This window comes from Leucoraja erinacea, chromosome 31 (assembly GCF_028641065.1).
Source record: "Leucoraja erinacea ecotype New England chromosome 31, Leri_hhj_1, whole genome shotgun sequence".
Taxonomy (NCBI): Eukaryota; Metazoa; Chordata; class Chondrichthyes; order Rajiformes; family Rajidae; genus Leucoraja; species Leucoraja erinaceus.
The window spans coordinates 13,272,006-13,292,250 of record NC_073407.1 but is presented as its reverse complement, the minus strand read 5'-3'; the positions used below and the strand labels follow the sequence as shown (position 1 = coordinate 13,292,250).

The 20,245-nt window shown below is 44.1% G+C and overlaps 1 protein-coding gene across 1 annotated transcript in view; it reads right to left on the bottom strand.

Moving 5' to 3' along the window:
• Positions 1 to 19,887, bottom strand: part of LOC129711937 (tubulin beta chain) — a 248,856-nt gene extending 228,969 nt beyond the window's left edge. Inside the window, exon 1 of the mRNA XM_055659978.1 lies at positions 19,881 to 19,887. The gene's annotated coding sequence lies outside the window, so the exon portion shown is untranslated. The remainder of the gene's footprint in view (positions 1 to 19,880) is intronic.
• Positions 19,888 to 20,245: the final 358 nt, after the last annotated feature.

The window sequence follows — 20,245 nt, the reverse complement described above, 5'->3', positions numbered from 1 at the left end:
CTGTAGGTCATTTTCCTGTGCTGTACTCTACCATGTCGACACAAAAAGACACAACGTGCTTGAGTAACTCAGCGGCTCAGACAGCATCTCTGGAGAACATGGATTGATGATAAATCAGGGCGAGACTCTTGTTTCGCTCCAAAGAAGGGTCCCGACCTCAAATATTACCCTTTAAGTTACCCCAGTACTTTTGTGTCTGGACTGTTCTATGTTCTATAATAACAATCACATTTGATTAGTTTAACCTCATCAACCTGATTTAAGATGAACAATTTGTATGAAATTCTCTGTCAGTAACAGTGTAAATATCTGTTAATTTACAGATTATTTTTCAGTGAATAATTTGACATTTAATGTATCACTTTAAACCAGATGAGCAGTTGTGATGCTATGATGCCGTAATTCAGCTACCTGTTCACTTCAGAGATTTGACAACTAATCATCACTTTATCTCTCATGTCTCTGCCATCATATGTTCCTTCAATTCACTCATGTCCTTGTGAGCTAGAGGGAGATTTTTTACATTTTGTCTTCTGAAAGCACATGTTAGGAAACCGTCTGGGTAAATGTAATTCATTTTTTATGAATGAAGCAACACTTTGAGGTCAAAGGACACAGGAAATCCAGGAAGAGTTATTCATATCATGTTTTCATGTTCTATATCTCACATTATAGAATTACTCCCAGATAGCTAGAACAGAGAAATAACTTTAGCATACAGTATCTCTAGCCATCTCAAGATATCTCAATGAAAGAAACTCAATTTTCATTTATAACTTTCAGAATGTAGTATATTGTAAAGGTGGAATCATATGCAATAAGGACTTTATTTTTGCCCATGAACTGATCTTCTTAATTGAAGAAACAAGGAACTGCAGATGCTGGTTAATACACAAAAGGACATAAAGTGCTGGTGTAACTCAGCGGGTCAGGCAGCATCTTGGAAATCAAGGACAGATGATGTTTCGGGTCACCTCTTCTTAATTACCACCTGAATTTTAAATTCTGTTTTTTTTTTTAACAAAACAAGAAGCTGACAGCAGGGACGAAGCTGTTCTTGAACCTGGTGGTACGTGCTTTGAAGATATCCCAGTTTCCACTCTCCCCCTCTTCCACCCTGCTTCCTCTGCCATTTTCCCTCTTCTTCAGCTTCTGATGGTCAAAAACCAGCTGCTATCTCATCCCTCCCTCTCACTTCTACATACTGGCTATCTTCTCCCTACACTTTCAATCCTGAAGCAGGGCTTTGACTGGAAATGCCAACATGCCTTTCCCCCCACTTGCCCCCCACCCACCCCACCAACAACCCCCACCCCCCCCCCCCCCCCCCCCCCCCCCCCCCCCCACCCCTGCAAATTTAGGTTTTAGGTTTTTATAATTGAGATGTGTACCAAGTGTAGTGATAAGCTTTGTTTTGCATGCTATCCAATCAGATAATAATATACATAGATAATAAAGTCAAACTCAAGTACCATAGGTAGAGCAAAGGGGAAGATACCGAGTGCAGAATATAGTTCTCAGCACTGTTGCACTTCAGATGCCTCTTGACCTGCAGAATTTCTCCAGCAGTTTATTTGTTTGCAGCTTTAGCCGGGTCCTCTCTTACCCTACAGAAATCAGCCTTCTCCTGACGCAATACTTGTGGATCAACCTCCCATAATTTTCTTGAAATGTAGAGGGTTATGATCACCATTCCTAAAGTGTCCCCCACTGACTCTTCCACCATTTGCCCAGCTTCATTTCCCAGGATAAGGTTGAGTATTTCCCCTTCTTAATAGGACTCTGCATGTGATCTCAGAAAACTTGGTTGCATGTAACAAATTCCCTTCCATCTTAACCCCTTGCATTAAGTCAATTTCATGAATTTGGGGGGAAATTTGCAATCCCATTATTCTAATGCTATGTGTCTAACATCATTCTGTATTTTGCTCACAAATCTGTGGCTCAGATTCCTGCTGACTATTGAGGGACCCACTCTATTTTCTCACAGGGTGGCATAATCGCGGAGCAGTGCAGTTCTGCCTTACAACGCCAGAGACCCGGGTTCGATTCTGATTATGGGTGCTGGCTGTAAGGGTTTTGTACATTCCCCCTGTCACCCACACGGGTTTTTTTCCGGGAGCTCCGGATTCCTCCCACACTCCAAAGACGTACAGGTTTATTGGCCAATTGACCTAGTACAATTGTAAATTGTCCCTGGTGTGTAGGATAGTGTTAGTGTACGGGGATCGCTGGTCGGCGCCGACTCGGTGGGCCGAAGGGCCTGTTTCCGCGCTGTATCTCTAAACTAAACTAAATTAAGTATAACCCAAGCAAAGTGCCTGTCCCTCCCTTAATCCTAAATTCTACTTAATCTGACTGCTTGTTTGAAGATATGGTCCATAGAATGGTTTTGGGCCCAAATGTAACAGTAAAGCAAAGGCCTTTTAAATACTTGGAAAGGTAAGGCAGGAAATACAATCTCCCGAGATCAAGAGCTCGAAGAACAGCACCGTAGAGTGGTATCAAATAAGTTGCCAAAAAAGCTTTCATTGGCTGTGATATTCCTTAGGTTCCGATGGGCACTATATAAAATCTGCTTGCTATAATATTTTGGCAGACTTAAAATTGGTAGCATCTGCCGCTATTTTGAATTTACAATGGGCACGTATGTGTAGACACCTCATAACATCAGCAAGCAGACTTTAAATAATATTCCCCTCCTGATAATTTGAGCGTGGCTGGGATGGCTGTCAAATTAACTGGGCCCACAAAGTCATTAATTATTAGCACTGACTTCATCTTGCGTAATGCAACCTGAAATGCCCGATAGCTTGCCTTCCTTCACGGTCATACTTTACTGCACAGAAGAAGACATTTAGCTCATTGCATTTATACAATTGATTTAACCTCGGTCTTCTTTTCCTATAATTACATAGCAATCTCATATGTTTATCTGTTCTGCCTTTAAACGTTACTGCAGTCCATTCTCCTTGGTAGGGTGTTTACATCCTAAAATATTTCTGGAAAATGATTTTCCTTCATGTTGATGATGACCTTGCATGAACTCCCTAGGTACCGGTTCAATGGCCAGAGGGAATAACTTTCCCTGAATTTCTGTATTGAAACCTTTCAAAGGCTTCATCTAATGTTGGCGGAAGGGCGGGGTGGTTGGGAGGGTGCCCTGGGAGGATGGTGGGCCGGTCATTGAGGGAGGGAGGCGCGGTGACAGCTGCCTGCGAGACTGCACGAACCTTTCAATGATACGGCTGAGCAGCTGGACAATAATGGAGTGGAGGAAATGTGTGGGAAAGAACTGCAGACGCTGGTTTAAATCGGAGATTGACACCAAATGCTGGAGTAACTCAGCGGGACAAGCAGCATCCCTGGAGAGAAGGAATGGGTGACGTTTCGGGCCGAGACCCTTCTTAATGGAGCGGAAGCGCTTTGTGTTGACGAGAGTAGATCCCTGGTGCCACAATGGCTACATGTGCACAGTTTGTAACCACCTCCAAGTGAGGGAAGTCAGCTGTTATTCAATTGCCACACAGCACTGCCTAATCTTCACCATTGCTGGGGGCATTGAGTATACAAGTCAGGATGCAGCTCCATAGGACTTTGGTTAGGCCGCATTTGGAATATTGCATGCAGTTCTGGACGCCCCATTGCTGGAACGAAGTGGAAACTTTGACTACCCTCAGCCAAACAGGATCTGCTCCGCACCCTGATACACTGATCTGACGCACTCTACCCACTGACTAACACCTTTCTCTTTCAAACATCATCCACAACCCACTGTCTTCTCTTCTCCAATATGCACCCCCAGTCCCTCCCAGTTCCCCATCTACCTTTGCCATCCAGACTTAGAGATAATGGTTTTGCCATTTCCCTTTGGTGCTTCAGGCTTAAGAAGGTGTACTATGGGAAGCAGAGAATAGTGTGTTACGGAAAGATGAGATCAAGTATGCCTCTCCTGATGTGGTTATCAACACTGCACAATGGAAACCATGGGAATTGGATCCTTATCAAAGAATTCCCAATGCCTTGCACTTCTGAGAAGAGGTGACCACTTTGTTTTTTTCAACATTGGAACATTTTTAGTTGTTGAATCAGTAAGATTCTTGTGTGTTAACCTCATTCCTGGCAGAGTATCCAAACCAGACAAGGATCTATCACATATGGAAGACACTGCTCAATCTGTCAAAGTTAAAGTTGGCAGCTTACCTACAGGGAATGACTGTGGCGACATTTCAGGGAATTTCGCGGCTGCAATCAAGTTTAGCGGAGTTGCTTCTGGTCAAAATGAAACTGCTGGCAATAGAGTCAAAAGGTCAAAGTTGTGCAGCACAGAAACAGGCATTTTGGCCCACCACACCCGTGCCTACCTTCTTTGCTCATCCTTTAGCTTAGTTTAGAGATACAGCATGGAAACAGGCCCTTCGGCCCACCGAGTCTGCACCGACCAGCGATCCCTGCACACTAATACTATCCTACACACACGAGGGACAATTTACACTTATCAAAGCCAATTCACCTACAAACCTGTACGTCTTTGGAGTGTGGGACGAAACCGAAGATGTCGGAGAAAATCCATGGGAGAACGTACAAACTATGTACAGACAGCACCTATAGTCGGATCAAACCCGGGTCTCCGGCACTGCAAGCGTTGCAAGGCAGCAATTCTACTGCTGCACCATCCAAGTGATCACAATGTTCAAGTGAAGCTGGATAAAGGTTTTGTTAACCAATAATATCCTGCTTGCATCCTTCCAGAAATTGTTTCTTCATTCTTATTGTCTACATTCCTGTCAGGTTTGGAGTAAGCACACATAGGTCCACAAATTCAATCTTTGATTTGACGGCTATGCAATTGAACGTAAACTTTGGGCAAAGTGAAACGTAGTTATGATCTTTTCTGTTTCAATGTGCATCTCTCCAGAAAAGGGAGCAGTTTCCCAGAGGAAGTCACACCTGCACATCTAATACAATTTCCACGTCAGTACGCAACCCCTATTGCCATTCCACCTCTATCCCTCCCTCTGGCTTTACATTTCACCCACTTCTCTCTTTATCTGACATCCCTTTTGTCTCCTTTTCATCTCTAGGTTTTGTCCACCCTCATGACAATCAACCCACCCCCTCCTCACCTGTATCCATCTACCACTTGCCAGGCTTTATCTTGTTCCCATCTCTTTTCCAGCTTTCTCCCCCCCGTTATATAATCAGTCTGAAGAAGGGTTCCGACCCGAAACATCTCCTATATGTCCTTTTCAACCTGACCTGCTGAGTTACTTCAGCACTTTGTGTTTTGCTCAAGATTCCAGCATCTGCAGTTCCTTGGGTGTTGAGATATTCTCGTTGCTCATACACTGTCTCTGTTGGAGCAAAGTCGGGGGAACTGCTCATTACAATGGCACACATTATAGTGCAGCAGCCCACTGGCACTCCACATGGATAGGTCCCATACTTCTATTCTCTGCACTTCTCCTCCGTGGTATAGGACATCCTATTTTCAGTGCCTCCAGATAACTCAAACTCCATTTCCCTTGATTCCCTTGTGCCTCTCACCTTACTGCGGCGTGTAAAGTTCGCAATAACAACAAGCACGGCAATCTCAACCCACATTGTGAGGTCTTAGCAAAAAATAAGAATATTTCATAGAACAATCTATTCCTATTGGTGTTTTGATATATCATGTTCAACTATTTGCAGAAATATCCCCATACTTACTGTAGCTTTGTTAGGTTTTCTCTTACACATGCCGGTGCCAGTTTGAATGAATGTACAAGAGGATCTCATGACCTTCTCTTGTGACTGAGGATAAGGGAAAAAGTGCGTGAGAGAAACTACTAGTTTGAGCAGAAATTTGAATTGTGAAGATCAAAGGCAAAAATCTAACCGCACTGCCTGGACCTATCTTACAATTGCACCGCTAATTGTCCAATTACATCTGTGTGCTTCAGCCCAGACATTGACAGGCATCTTAAATTATAGGAACATTATAGAGCTTCTTTGCAACAAAGGAAAGTGCCCTGGGGATCCACCTCTGAGAAGGATCTAAATAGATATTGGCTCCATAGGAAAGCTGCATTTGTGAAATGAAGGACTTGAGAAATATTGTTGGCTTATCATCCTACATGCAGCCAATTGTTTCTGAAAATTAGTGGCAACATTTTAAGGTGAAAGGAAGTATTTGGAGTTTTACTTGGATGCAGTTCATTCAGTAAGTTTTGGATCAGATCTCAGTAGAGACTTAGTTCATAGATTTCAGTCTCTGAGAAATAATGCATCCAAGGATTGACTCAAGACATTTTTGAGGACTTTAGCAAATGCTGTCGTCTGACATCTGCAGCTTGTCATGAAGAATCGCTTCTAAGGAGTACTGTTGATGAGACCCGAAACCAGAGGTAAAATCTATCAGAGTCATAATGGTGCTGAAGGAACATAGTTTAGATGTTGTTACAACTAATTAGTATAAGTGGTCAAGTCTCCCAAGGGCTCTTTCTATTTGTATTGTTTTATAAGTGCGATCCAGACTACAGTGCTTTGTGAATTTATGTCTGGAAACGACAATTGTCTCTCCAAAGTATTTCATTGTGACTTTACACATGTGGTGTGAAGGCGAATGTCACTAATGAACCACTGCCACCCCCTGGCGTTAACTTTCAATGGGAAAATTGTACATTGTTCTATTTCACAACTAAATACTCGTAGACAATAACAAACACAAACAGGCCATGCCAAACGACCAACCAATGTACGTCAAGACGTTCCAGAGTGGGCAGATGTGGGGTTTGGGGTTGGGATGTCAAGGGAGAACCGCCATAAAGGGTGTGGATGAGGCCGCACCTGAGGTGAGCTTCTAGTGTGGAGGTCGACAAGCCATGACTTGGTCAGGAAGTGCCATTTTACACAATGAGGAAACGGATCCTGTTGGGTCCTGTGGCATGCCAACTTCTTCATGCTGGGATCCAGACGATGGAGGTGCAGTCCAAGCATCCAGCGATCTGTGTGTGTCAGTGCAGCAGCAACATGGAACCATGTTTATTGGGAATATGCAGCCAGTCCACTATTTTTAGTCTGATTGCTGCTGTCTTTGTTGATGCAGAAACGTGCCGACCCTCGGGTGTTGTATAATTTAACCAGGTTGTATGCAAAACAAAGCATTTCACTGTACCTAGCTACTTGTGACAATAACATATTATTGACTCATTGAATCATTGAATGAGAGCGTATTACCTACCAATGATGCTTGGTGGCTTGTACCTCAGGACTGTGTGGAGAATGGAATAACCCTGCCATTTACTTTTTTCTGTTGTTTTTTTTGTCTTGTTTTGGTTAAGTTTTAGTTTGTTAGGTTGTGTTGGGGGGGGGGGTGAAACATGTTCTCTGTCTCTTCCTTCGGGGGAATGCGACTTTTTCGTGTGTCGTATCCCCCTTCTCTGCCTCCATCTGCGCTGAAGCCTAATGGCGGAGCTGGCGGCCTCCAACCTGCGACCGACCCCGAGGCTCCGGAGGCAGAGCCAGCCAGGACTTACCAACGAGAGGCTGGCCGTCTTCGGGGCTGGGGCGGCGGTGGCCCGACTTGCTGGTGCGGCGTTCTGGCTTTCGGCGGCGGCCTGGAGCGGAGACTGCGGGACCCGGAGCGGAGACTGCGGGACCCGGAGCTGGGGCAGTGGCCTGGAATGGAGACTGCGGGACCCGGAGCTGGGGCAGCAGCCTGGAGCGGAGACTGCGGGACCCCGGAGCTGGGGCAGCGGCCTGGAGCTGGAGACGGCGTTCCGGCTTTCGGGGGCGGCGACATCACCACGGAGGTCCGCTGGACTGGAGGGCGGCATCTCCGGCCTGAATCGATCGCCTCAGCGCAGAGGGAGAACAAGGAGGGAAGAGACGGAGACTAAGACTTTGCCTCCATCACAGTGAGGATGTGCTTGGTGAACTCACTATGGTGGATGTTTAATTTGTGTTTATTGTATGTTTTGTTTTTATTGGTTCTGTGTATGACTGCAGGCAACATAATTTCGTTCAGGCCGAAAGGTCTAAATGACAATAAAGGAATCTAATCTAATCTAATCTAATTTACTGATGTTTCCTTGCTGTTGTTTGATGTTTGCAATTGATCCACGATCGTGCACTGAAACATAGAAACATAGAAAATGGGTGCAGGAGTAGGCCATTCGGCCCTTCGAGCCTGCACCGCCATTCAATATGATCATGGCTTATCATCCAACTCAGTATCCTGTACCTGCCTTCTCTCCATACCCCCTGATCCCTTTAGCCACAAGGGGCACATCTAACTCCCTCTTAAATATAGCCAATGAACTGGCCTCAACTACCTTCTGCGGGAGAGAATTCCAGAGATTCACCACTCTGTGTGAAAAAAGTTTTCCTCATCTCGGTCCTAAAAGATTTCCCCCTTATCCTTAAACTGTGACCCCATGTTCTGGACTTCCCCAACATCGGGAACAATCTTCCTGCATCTAGCCTGTCCAACCCCTTAAGAATTTTGTAAGTTTCTATAAGATCCCCCCTCAATCTTCTAAATTCTAGCGAGTACAAACCGAGTCTATCCAGTCTTTCTTCATATGAAAGTCCTGACATCCCAGGAATCAGTCTGGTGAACCTTCTCTGTACTCCCTCTAGGGCAAGAATGTCTTTCCTCCGATTAGGAGACCAAAACTGTACGCAATACTCCAGGTGTGGTCTCACCAAGACCCTGTACAACTACAGCAGAACCTCCCTGCTCCTATACTGAAATCCTTTTGCTATGAATGCTAACATACCATTCACCTTCTTCACTGCCTGCTGCACCTGCATGCCTACTTTTAATGACTGGTGTACCATGACACCCAGGTCTCGTTGCATCTTCCCCTTTCCGAATCGGCCACCATTCAGATAATAATCTACTTTCCTGTTTTTGCCACCAAAGTGGATAACCTCACATTTATCCACATTATACTGCATCTGCCATGCATTTGCCCACTCACCCAGCCTATCCTAGTCACCTTGCAGCCTCCTAGCATCCTCCTCACAGCTAACACTGCCCCCCAGCTTCGTGTCATCCGCAAACTTGGAGATGTTGCATTCAATTCCCTCGTCCGAATCATTAATATATATCGTAAATAGCTGAGGTCCCAGAACTGAGCCTTGCGGTACCCCACTAGTCACTGCCTGCCATTGTGAAAAGGACCCGTTTACTCCTACTCTTTGCTTCCTGTCTGCCAACCAGTTCTCTATCCACATCAATACTGAACCCCCAATACCGTGTGCTTTAAGTTTGTATACTAATTTCTTATGTGGGACCTTGTCGAAAGCCTTCTGAAAGTCCAGATATAACACACCCACTGGTTCTCCCTTATCCACTCTACTAGTTACATCCTCGAAAAATTCTATAAGATTCGTCAGACATGATTTACCCTTCATAAATCCATGCTGACTTTGTCCAATGATTTCACCACTTTCCAAATGTGCTGCTATCCCATCTTTAATAACTAATTCTAGCAGTTTCCCCACTACCGACGTTAGACTAACTAGTCTGTAATTCCCCGTTTTCTCTCTCCCTCCCTTTTGAACAACTTGGACAACGAATTGTGCTAACAACGAGCAGTTAACACTCAACTCTCATGAAACAGACAATGACTTTCTGAGGTCCCATTATTCCTACTGGATCCCCAAAGATTAACATCTTGGGTGTAATCACTGATCGTTAACTGGACTTTTTGACATCAAAGTTCTGATTGCCCCACCCCTCCACCCCCCACAATGTCCTTTCAACATCCAGAATTAAGAACTAGGACCAACCCTCACACCTGCTTCACCATTCACTATCATTTTAGTTTAGTTTAGAGATACAGCAAGGAAACAGGCCCTTCGGCCCTCCGAGTCCACACTGACCATCAATTACCCATTAACTAGTTCCATGTCCTACACACTAGGGACAATTTACAGATGAGCCAAATCTGCACGACGTTGGAATGAGGGAGGAAACCGGAGCACCCGGAGGAAACCCACGCAGTCCCAGGGAGAAAGCACAAACTGCATACAGACAGCACCCGTAGTCAGGCTCAAACCCGGGCGTCTGGTGCTGTAAGGCAGCAACTCTACTGTTGTGCCACCGTGCTGCCCCTTTCACGGCAGATGTTTTACCTCTCTAACGCGTCCTTCACTTATCATTGATATCCAAAATTCACTCAAGCGCTCTCTCAGTGACTGACCCTCCATCAAACCTCTTAGCCAGAGATTTGCAATGGTTCATGGCTCACAGGCGGAAGTAATTTCTCCTCATCTTGGTACTGAATAGCTAACCCCTTAATTCTGTGACGGTGGCTCCTGGTTCTAGACCCCAGCCAGGGGCAACATCAACTCTGCTAGTACCCTGGCAAGCCAGGTAAGAATTTTGTACGACTCAATGGGATCATCTCTCATTCTTCTAAACTTGTGAGAGCGTGGGTTCTGGGCTCATTCACTCCCAAGTGAGCACAAACTTCACCTGGACAAGTGCAGCCGCATAAAACTCAAAGTGCTTGATTCATAAACCAATGTAACATTCAACTGCTTTATTGCCGCAACTGTAGGGAGCACCATTTGCAGGATACACTGCAGCACACTGACACCATATCACCAGGTGCCTCATGAGGTTTGCTATGAAGAACAAGGACAGAAATACCTTGGGAACTTGCAGATAAATTACCAGCACTTCAATGCATCTGGGTCAGAACCTTTGGCATTCTCTCTCCATTAGCACTAGACTGCAGCATTAACCAAGGATGTCCAATTAATGAGGCATTACTCACCACTGATTTCCCAAGAGAAAGTTGCTAAAAATATAATTCATATGAGATTTGAAGCAGAAAAACAAATTAATGCAAAGAGCAAGTGTTGTTTGGAGCATGAACATATATCAAAAGTTTGTCCCACCAGTGGCCATTGTGCACATGGCAACAGATAAATCTAGATCTGCATGAAAATATTAGTTGTAAATCAATGAACTATTAAGTTGTACTCTGAATGCGCAGGGTGGCACGGTGGTGTAGCAGTAGAGTTACTGCCTTACAGCGGCAGAAACCCAGGTTCGATCCTGACTATGGGTGCTTGTCTGTATGGAGTTAGTACGTTCTCCCTGTGACCTGCGTCGGTTTTCTCCAAGATCTTCGTTTTTCTCCCTCACTCCAAAGACGTACAGGTTTACAAGTTATTTGGCTTGATATAAATGTAAAAGCAATTGTGTATGTAGGATAGTGTTAGTGTGCGGGGACCATTGGTCGGTGCGGACTCGGTGGCACGAAGGGCCTGTTTCCGCGCTGTATCTCTAAACTAAACGATTGAAAATCATTAATAAAATGATTAAGTAAAGGCTGCCGGATACTCACAGAAAACGAAACAAACCACACACTACTTCCTAGGATGCTTTGGGTTTGGTAATAAGTCATGTTTCAGTCAAACTGTCCTAGTTTGGCATAAACACCATGTTTAAACGTAATTTACCAAACCAAAATTAACAATCCCACCTGGAGTTAATTGGATACAGTGCTGTAATCTTTTCCTGGACAAAGCAATATGGCTTGAGCTATTTTCAAGAGGATTAGAATTATTATTTGAACCTACTTTTACTAGTCCACTGGAGCAATAGAATTTGCTGGGTGGATTTTAATTGAATTATTATCCTCCTGCAATTACTTTCAGAATTCTTCCCCTCCGCAAGTGAGCTTTTAACAAAGGCATCACTGACTGTAGTTCTAATGTTACAACACACTGCTGTGTAATTTTAGTTCCAGAGGCTGGTGTTGATCGGTGTGAATCAGCGGCCTGTACAGTTATTTTGTTTTCATTGTGAAAGGTATGTCCGAGTGTAAGTCGTGAGGATGAGGGGAGCTTGGTGGTGGGTGAACAAGCTGACAACACTGAGGACTTAGCTAAATGGAAGCAATGACAATTCCTGCAGGCCAAGATGGCAAGCTGGCTGGTGTCAGGGGTTATGGGGAGAAGGCGGGAGAATGGGGTTGGGAGGGGGAGATAGAACAGCCATGATTAAATGGCAGAGTAGACTTGATGGGCCGAATGGCCTAATTCTGCTCCCATCACTTATGAACATGGACTAATAGACAAATGCCCAACCAAATCAGGCTATGGTCATGGATATCCCTGGAGGGCAGTGGGAACTCAGTTGGTTGAGTCAGGTCATAGAGTCCTGGATTCATATAGCATGGAAACAGGTTTTCAGCCCACTATGTCCATGCTAACCACCAAGTACCCATGTGCACTAATCACATTTATCATCACTTGGTCTCAAGTCTCCAATCCCTAAACAATTCAGGTGTTTCTTAAATGTTGTGAGAGTCTCTGCCTTCACTCCTCTCAGGCAGCGCCCACCAGATTGCAACCACCCTCTGGGTGAAAACATTCTTCCTTATTACAGGCACATAGACTCAGACAAACACACAAAAACAAATAGTATGTAAACTTTACATAAATTCTGCAAAAAATTCTGGTAAAAAGTAAAAAGTGTAGAAAACAAGACATTAGTACAGAGCACAATTAGAGAGAAAACAAGTCCATGGCAGAGTAGAAGAGGGTCTACGGCTGAGGTGGGATTAGCAGGTCAGTTCAAGAACCTATTAATTGTAGGAAAGTAGCTGTTCCTGAACCTGATGGTGTGGGACTTCGGGCTTCAGTACCTCTTGCCTGATGGTCGCAGTGAGCAGAGGGCACGGCTCAGATGGCGTGGATCCTTGATGATAGATGGTGCCTGCTCGAGGCAGAGCATCAGGTAGATGCTTCAATGGGAGGGAGGGCTGTGCCCATGGAGGACCCACTGAGGGACACAATATTGCAGCTGTAGCCTCACCAATGTATTACAAAGCTGTACCATATATCCTTGCACTTATATTCTCTGTCCCAACTCGTGAAAGCCAGCATCCTATATGCCTTCTCCACCACCATATATACCTGTGTTGCCACTTTCAAGGACCCTTGGGCCAGTACCTCAACCCCCCCCCCCCCCATTGCTCAATGCTCCTTAGGACTCTACCATGTATGTCCTACTGTTATCTGACCTTCAAAAGTGCACCACCTCACACTTATCAGACTTTATCAGGCCCAGGTTGTATCATTAGTCCTTCCCGATGCAAACGGAAACTTGAACAATTGCAATATGTACTTTCTAGTCTAGAATCCAGGTTGTTTCTGCCTGGGGAGGCAACATGGAACTGACCCGTCGACCATCTGAGAGAAAGGGAAACTTACAGTAAACCCATCTTTTAATTGAGCCTTTTCCAAAAAGAAGTGATGAGGTAGGTTTGGATGATTCCTGTGGTTAGTGTGGGTTTCCGGGCCGACACCAGACTTCATGACTGCACTGCGTAGGCAATGTGCTCAAGTTGGAAGCCTATCAACTGACCCTAGAGAATCAGGCAGGGGGTTAGCCAAGATGCATGTGTAATTGCTGGAATCGTACCCTGGGTTGATTTAATGTCTCAATACAATAAGCTGTGTGCTACCAAGGGTTATATGAGTTGTTAAAATACCTCATTGTAACCGCATCATTGAGAAAATCAAGAGACTTGGGACCTCTGCACAAAGGCAACAAAATCACACCATTGTCTAGAAGTACAATTGCGTCACGGTGCTTTCCTTAACATTACATAATAGAAGACTGATATAAATCACACCTATTTCAGTGTCAATGGTGCATGAAGTAACTATGGCTGTCCTCCCCTGATTTGACCTCCCAATGCGCATCACCTTGTGCTTATCAGACTTTCTCAGGCCCAGGTTTGATCATTAGTCCTTCCAAGCTTTTTGGAACACCGTGGGGGAACTTGGACCACGTTGTCTGGAGAGTAACTTTCACTGGGCAGTTGACGACAACTTATTCTTTCCAACCCCGAAATGCCCCGATAGCCAGCCCCTGATGTACTGAGCAGTTGGCTAGTGTCGCTGAATTTCCATTCCCGGCTAGACTCTGGGTGACATATCCAAGATTCAAGTTGATAGATGTATCTTCTCTGACAAGGAATGTATCTGGCTCTCGGGCCAAGCTTAGTATTCTGAAAAATTATCCATATATGCGGTGTTTCTAACATCAATTTGGCAACCGGTGACGTACCTTGTAAGTAGAATAGTCTCCACTATTGCAGGAACACAGCTGTCTTGCTAATAATGTGTTAATTCTGAGACCGATCCTTTTTAGGAATGTTGACTGAGAGATAATTACTGGCCCTGTACCATATTTGTCTTAAGGAATAATGGCTGTGCACCCGTTTAAGAATTCTGGCATGATACCTGCTAGTCTTGGTTTGTTGCTTCAAATGTTTTCAAGTGTGAGTTTACAGAAGCTGCTGGTTTTTTAGACGTTGCCACAAGTTCTGATAAAGGATCTTCGATCTGATACGTTAACTCTGTTTCTCTTTCCACATCCTCCATCCAATCCATCTGACGAGTATTTCCAGCATTTGCTTCATTGCAAGAGTGATGGTGTAAATAATAAAATGAAGTACCTTTGTGTGTCAGTTTATTCAGTTCCAGAAAGGAGATACGGATCGTGACTCAGGAGATTACATGACACAGAACCATAACTAACATCACAAGGCCATACCCACATTGGGAGAGCACATAACTCATTTGGTTTTCCCTTGATAGGTTCACAAGCCATAGGAGCAGATAGGCCATTCAGCCCATCGAGTCTAGTCTGCCATTCAATCATGACTGATCCATCTTGCCCTCAAAACCCTATTCTCCTGCCTTCTCCCCACAACCCCTGACACCCTTTTACCAATTAAGGATCTGCCAGTCTCTGCCTTAAAAATACCCAATGACTTGGCCTCCACAGCCGTCTATGGCAATGAATTCCACAGATTCACCACCATCGAAATAAATTCCTCCTCATCTCCTTTCCAAAGGTACGTCCTTTTATTTTGCGGCTATGCCCTTCGTGCTCTTCATTTGCAGAAGGACTGTGTAGAGAAGTGCATAAGGACACAACCAAAGGTCACTGAGGGAATATAAAATGGACATCAGGGTTATCCAGTTGTGGTGTGCTAATATTGTTTGAAGATCTTAGATTGTGGGATTGTTGTTGAAATATCAAGAGAAGACATGTACCTGTAATGGCGTGAAGTGACATACCTGATATCATAAGTACTGGATTTACAATGCTCGGCCTAAGTCTGCGACTAATTTTAGAGGGAAGTGGATGGTGTCCCTTCTGAACTGCTGGACCCGTCAGAGTTACTCTATGCAGGATTTTCCTAGTGTACTTTTATCTCCTTTAAGATCGGTTTCACTCTTTATTTAGACCACTTTGCCAGTAAAAGTAAAATTGATCTTTTCAAATTTTCAAATTTAAATGAGATAGCAGTCATGGTCTCCATTTGAAGGTGGGTGAAGGAGCAAACAGCAGATCCAATGAAGTCGAGAAATGAGGTTTGATTTCACTTCAGTCATCACAAGAAGCAGCTTTTGTTGAGCTTGGTGCAGTGATTGTGAGGGGAGTTTGCAAAACCCTTGTTCATGCTGACTTTTGTTGCTTCAGCGATAGTTCTCGTCGACACCGATGCGCAGTGGTGAGGTTCAGAAAGCACTGAAGATGTCTTTGAACCTCGACCAAATCAGACGATTGACCAAATCCTCTGACGCAAGCGGGCAGATTCACAATTGAAACTCATATGGTGAGTCCGCAGAATCCGAGACCCCAAATGTTGGATTAATTCCTGGGATGAGCAGTTTGGTGCACTTTGAGCTACATTGACCTATACATCCCTGGAGTTTACAAGAACAAGGGGTTTCTCATCATGTCCTGTAAGACTCTGAGAGAGATTGACAAAGTCGATGTTTCATCCAGAGGTGTAGTCACGTTGCAGATGTCCAACGAGTTAGGAAAAGGGGTCAGGATCTTCGGATATGGAACCATGATCACAAGATGAGGGGCTTTAGTTTGAGGACAAGAGGCTCTAGACTCGATTTAAGGGACTAGCCACTTCTGACTGAAATAAGGAGTAGTTTCTTAATGCAAGAGGTTGAGATTAATTAGGATTCTCTACCTTCGGAAGATTGTGGGTCTTCAGTCACTGAGTGTATTTCAGGATACGGATGATAGATTTATGACAACCATTAGCATCAGGAGACATAAGGGTGGGATCAGAAGGTTAACCTGAGGCACAGAGTCAGCCAAAATCTCTCTGAATGGCAGAGTGGATTACTCCAGCGTCCAATTCCAATCTTCGCAAGTTTACCTTTAGAGGAAAGAGAGTAAAGGCCACTGAGCCCACCAGGAGCAAATTCTCGTTTCCATTGCAACCCTCAGCTAATGCATGGCTGTGTATTACCCAGAGATTCCTCTTCAGTCAGACATCAAATATTCGCAGAGCAATTACTCCCTTCCTTTCCATATTTTTAATGTTTCATGTTTGTAACTGATCCCACTCATAATCAGCACAATTACTCTGGAGGCTTGTAATAAATTTTCAACAGCATTAAGAAATCTTTAATGTTGAAAGCATGGCACATTGATATATCCTTTCTTGGGCCTTTTTATGATGTTTGAACTCTCTCTGGTAACTGTGCAGCTTTAGCAGATCTGCACCTGATGTTTATGGGGATCTAAGGAGAGCGCATAGGAGATAGGATAGATACATGGGGCAAATGTCAAGTTCCTGCAAAAAACGCTTGACTTAATGTCCTTGCCCATAATATCCATTCTGAACCAGGTGCAAAGTTTTACTAATCTCTTCTACTGTACATGATCCATAACCCCCCATTCCCTGCATATCAATGTGCCTTGTTAAAAGCCTCTTAAATGCCACTATCACATCTACCACCACTGGCAGCACTTTCCTGTCACCCACTGCCCTCTGTGTAAAAAAAAATCGTCCCACTTTTCTCCATTGAACTTTTTCTCTCTCTCACCTTGAAGCTCTGGCCTCTAATCTTTGACATTTCTACCCTGGGAAAAAAAACAATTCTGACCGTCTACCCTATCTATGCATCTCATAATTTGATACACTTCTATCAGCATACACACTGTGATATGAACTTATTAGTTGAATTTGAACCCACTGTGAAAATTAAACCCTTAATATTTAGAGTCTGGGTTCCACTTTCACCCACTTATGCTCACCTATCCCCTTTCAAAAGCTCCCCCTTAAATTTGCAAATTCTATTACCAAAGAGCTCCGGAATATCACTCCTGATATAATCATGTGGGTTATATCCCAGTGAATGTTGGCTTTTAAGTCCTTGATAATATTGAAATGCAAAATTAGATCATGGGAGTCCAAACAGTAAATAACATTTGTTAACATCTGGCACAAGCGTGGAGAAAATCTCATTTATCATTCTGACATTTCAACCTGCAATCAAAGCCCACGTGAAAACAGATGGAGGATGAATCAGCTCATGCTGATTCCAACTGCTCAATATGATTAACAATTCTTTCGTGTCATTCATTGCGATTCATTTTCCGGCCTGCTAGTTGAAGACAATAGCATGGAATTTTATTTTGGAAACATTGGAGGTTGAATCATGAATGCATTCATTTTATATTGTGAATGCACGAAATACCATAATAGCAAAGAAATTCAGCTCTAAACTCCTGGCCCTTGTTCTTGTGGCCTCTATCTGCAACTGGCTTCTAGACTTCCTCATGGTCAGACCTCAGTTGGTTCGAATTGGTCATAACGTTTCCTCCATGCTCAATGCTGGGCGGCACAGTGGCGCAGCAGTAGACCTACAGCCTTATGCCCCTGTCCCACTTAGGAGACCTGAACAGAAACCTCTGGAGACTTTGTGCCCCACCCAAGGTTTCCGTACGGTTCCCGGAGGTTGCAGGTGGTTGCCGGAGGTTGCAGGTAGTGGAAGCAGGTAGGGAGACTCCCAAAAACCTCTGGGAACCGCACGGAAACCTTGGGTGGGGCACAAAGTCTCTAGAGGTTTCCGTTCAGGTTTCTTAAGTTGGACAGGGGCATAACAGCGCCAGAGATCTGGATTCAATCCTGACTATTGGTGCTGACGGTACAGAGTTTGCACGTTCTCCCTGTGTGACCACGTGGGGTTTCTCTGGGTGGTCCGGTTTCTTCCCACATTCCAAAGACATGCAGGTTTGTAAGTTAATTGCTTTCTGTAAATTGTCCCTAGTGTGTAGGATAGAACTAGTGTGAATGTATAATCACTGGTCAGTGTGTAATTGGTGGCCAAAGGACCTGTCTCCACACTGGACCTCTAAACTAAAAAATGAAACTGGTGTTCCTCAAGTTGTGTGCTCAGCCTTTTGCTCTACTCTATGTGAACCCACAACTAAAAGGTTCGGCATGTCTACGAGGGCTCTGTTAAGCTGCAGATGCTCTACAGAGAGTATTCTGGCAGGATACATCTCAGCCAGTGTGGCAACTGCTCTGCTCTTGACCACCTGAAGCAGCAGAGAGTGGTTCATCGCACTCCAGTCCAATCTCAGTCTCGTCACTCACCTCCATCCAGTCCATCTCCACAATGCGTTGTATCAGTAGGGCTGGGAAATATCAAGGATGCCTTCCACCCTGGCTATTCCCTTTTCTCTCTTCTATCTTCAGGGAGATGATAGGTGAGTTTGAAAGACCATTTGTCCAGACTTAAGACCAGCTTCTGCCCCACTGCCCTTAGACTCCTGGACCAATAACCTATTTCTCACCCCCTTCCTGGAGCTGCTGACACATACTTTTACTGTTAACTCCACCTCACTTTCTTATTCTGTTATTGAAGTTTAGTCGTCAATCTGACGGTCTCGGCCCAAAACGTCACCTATTCCTTTTCTCCATAGAGGCTGTCTGACCCGTTGAGTTACCCCAGCATTTTGTGTCCATCTTCGGTTTAAACCAGTATCTGCACTTCCTTCCTACACATTGTACTTCAGTATTTATTTTTTAAACTTTTCAAATTGCATTGCAATCTTTGCACCATATTGCTGATTTGCACCTGTCATTTATTTATTGCTGTATTTACTCGATGAGCTTCATACAAACAAGGAATATAATTGCCCATTTCTCAGTCTTGTGGCCTGTCATTTGAATGAAGGAAACATACACACGTATTTATGCAGCATTATTGCGTGACTTACACATAATGCTGGAGTAACTCAGCCAGTCAGGCAGCATCCCTGAATCTCAGTCTGAAGAAGAAACTTACAAAATTCTGCAGGGGTTGGACAGGCTAGATGCAGGAAGATTGTTCCCGATGTTGGGGAAGTCCAGAACACGGGGTCACAGTTTAAGGATAAGGGGGAAATCTTTTAGGACCGAGATGAGAAAAACATTTTTCACACAGAGAGTGGTGAATCTCTGGAATTCTCTGCCACAGAAGGTAGTTGAGGCCAGTTCATTGGCTTTATTTAAGAGGGAGTTAGATGTGGCCCTTGTGGCTAAAGGGATCAGGGGGTATGGAGAGAAGGCAGGTACAGGATACCGAGTTGATCAGCCATGATCATATTGAATGGCGGTGCAGGCTCGAAGGGCCGAATGGCCTACTCCTGCACCTATTTTCTATGTTTCTATGTTTTGAAACCTAATCATTGAATGCAAATAAAATTGTGTTTTACAAAATAGTCCAACAATCCAAAGCCCAATTTCTGCAGAATCTGAATCCATGTTTTATTGTCATATATCCAAGATGTATCAATGAAATTCTTACTTGCAACACACCAAATAAGGAGAATGTGTAGGAAAAACCGAAACGTCACCCATCCCTTCACTCCAGAGACGTTACCTGTCCCGCTGAGTTACTCCAGCATTTTGTGTCTATCTTCAGAAAGGAGAATGCTCCATCTGCTGCTTAGCGTGGATGGTAATCTTTTTACTTTGTTGATTTGGTGAGAACGCAGTTATGTGAGCGTTACTTATTCCATGTCAGTTTTGTGCCCGTATATCTTTTCTAAGTGCCCCCATGTACCCTAGAGCTCTGTTAATATGGGTAGTCAAAAAAACTGCTTGCCTTCAACCTTTTGCCATACTAATATGATTTCAGACATATTTTAGCTTCAGAAACATTCTTTAGTAGATTAGAGCCACTATGGTGATCATTTTATCTTTTCTTAATCCCTTTATCTCCAATTACTCTCAATAGTTATGTCTGCTTCTACTGTTGGAACTAAGGGTGGAATCTTCAAAGATAATGACTGCATATTATTACCTACAGGTGTTCATCCATAAATTTTAATCCCTCTGTAATTCTGATTTAGAGATCAAATGTGGTAGATTTGGTTCTTGGTTCGATAACATCTCAAGAGCTTTTGCAAGTCAGGAAG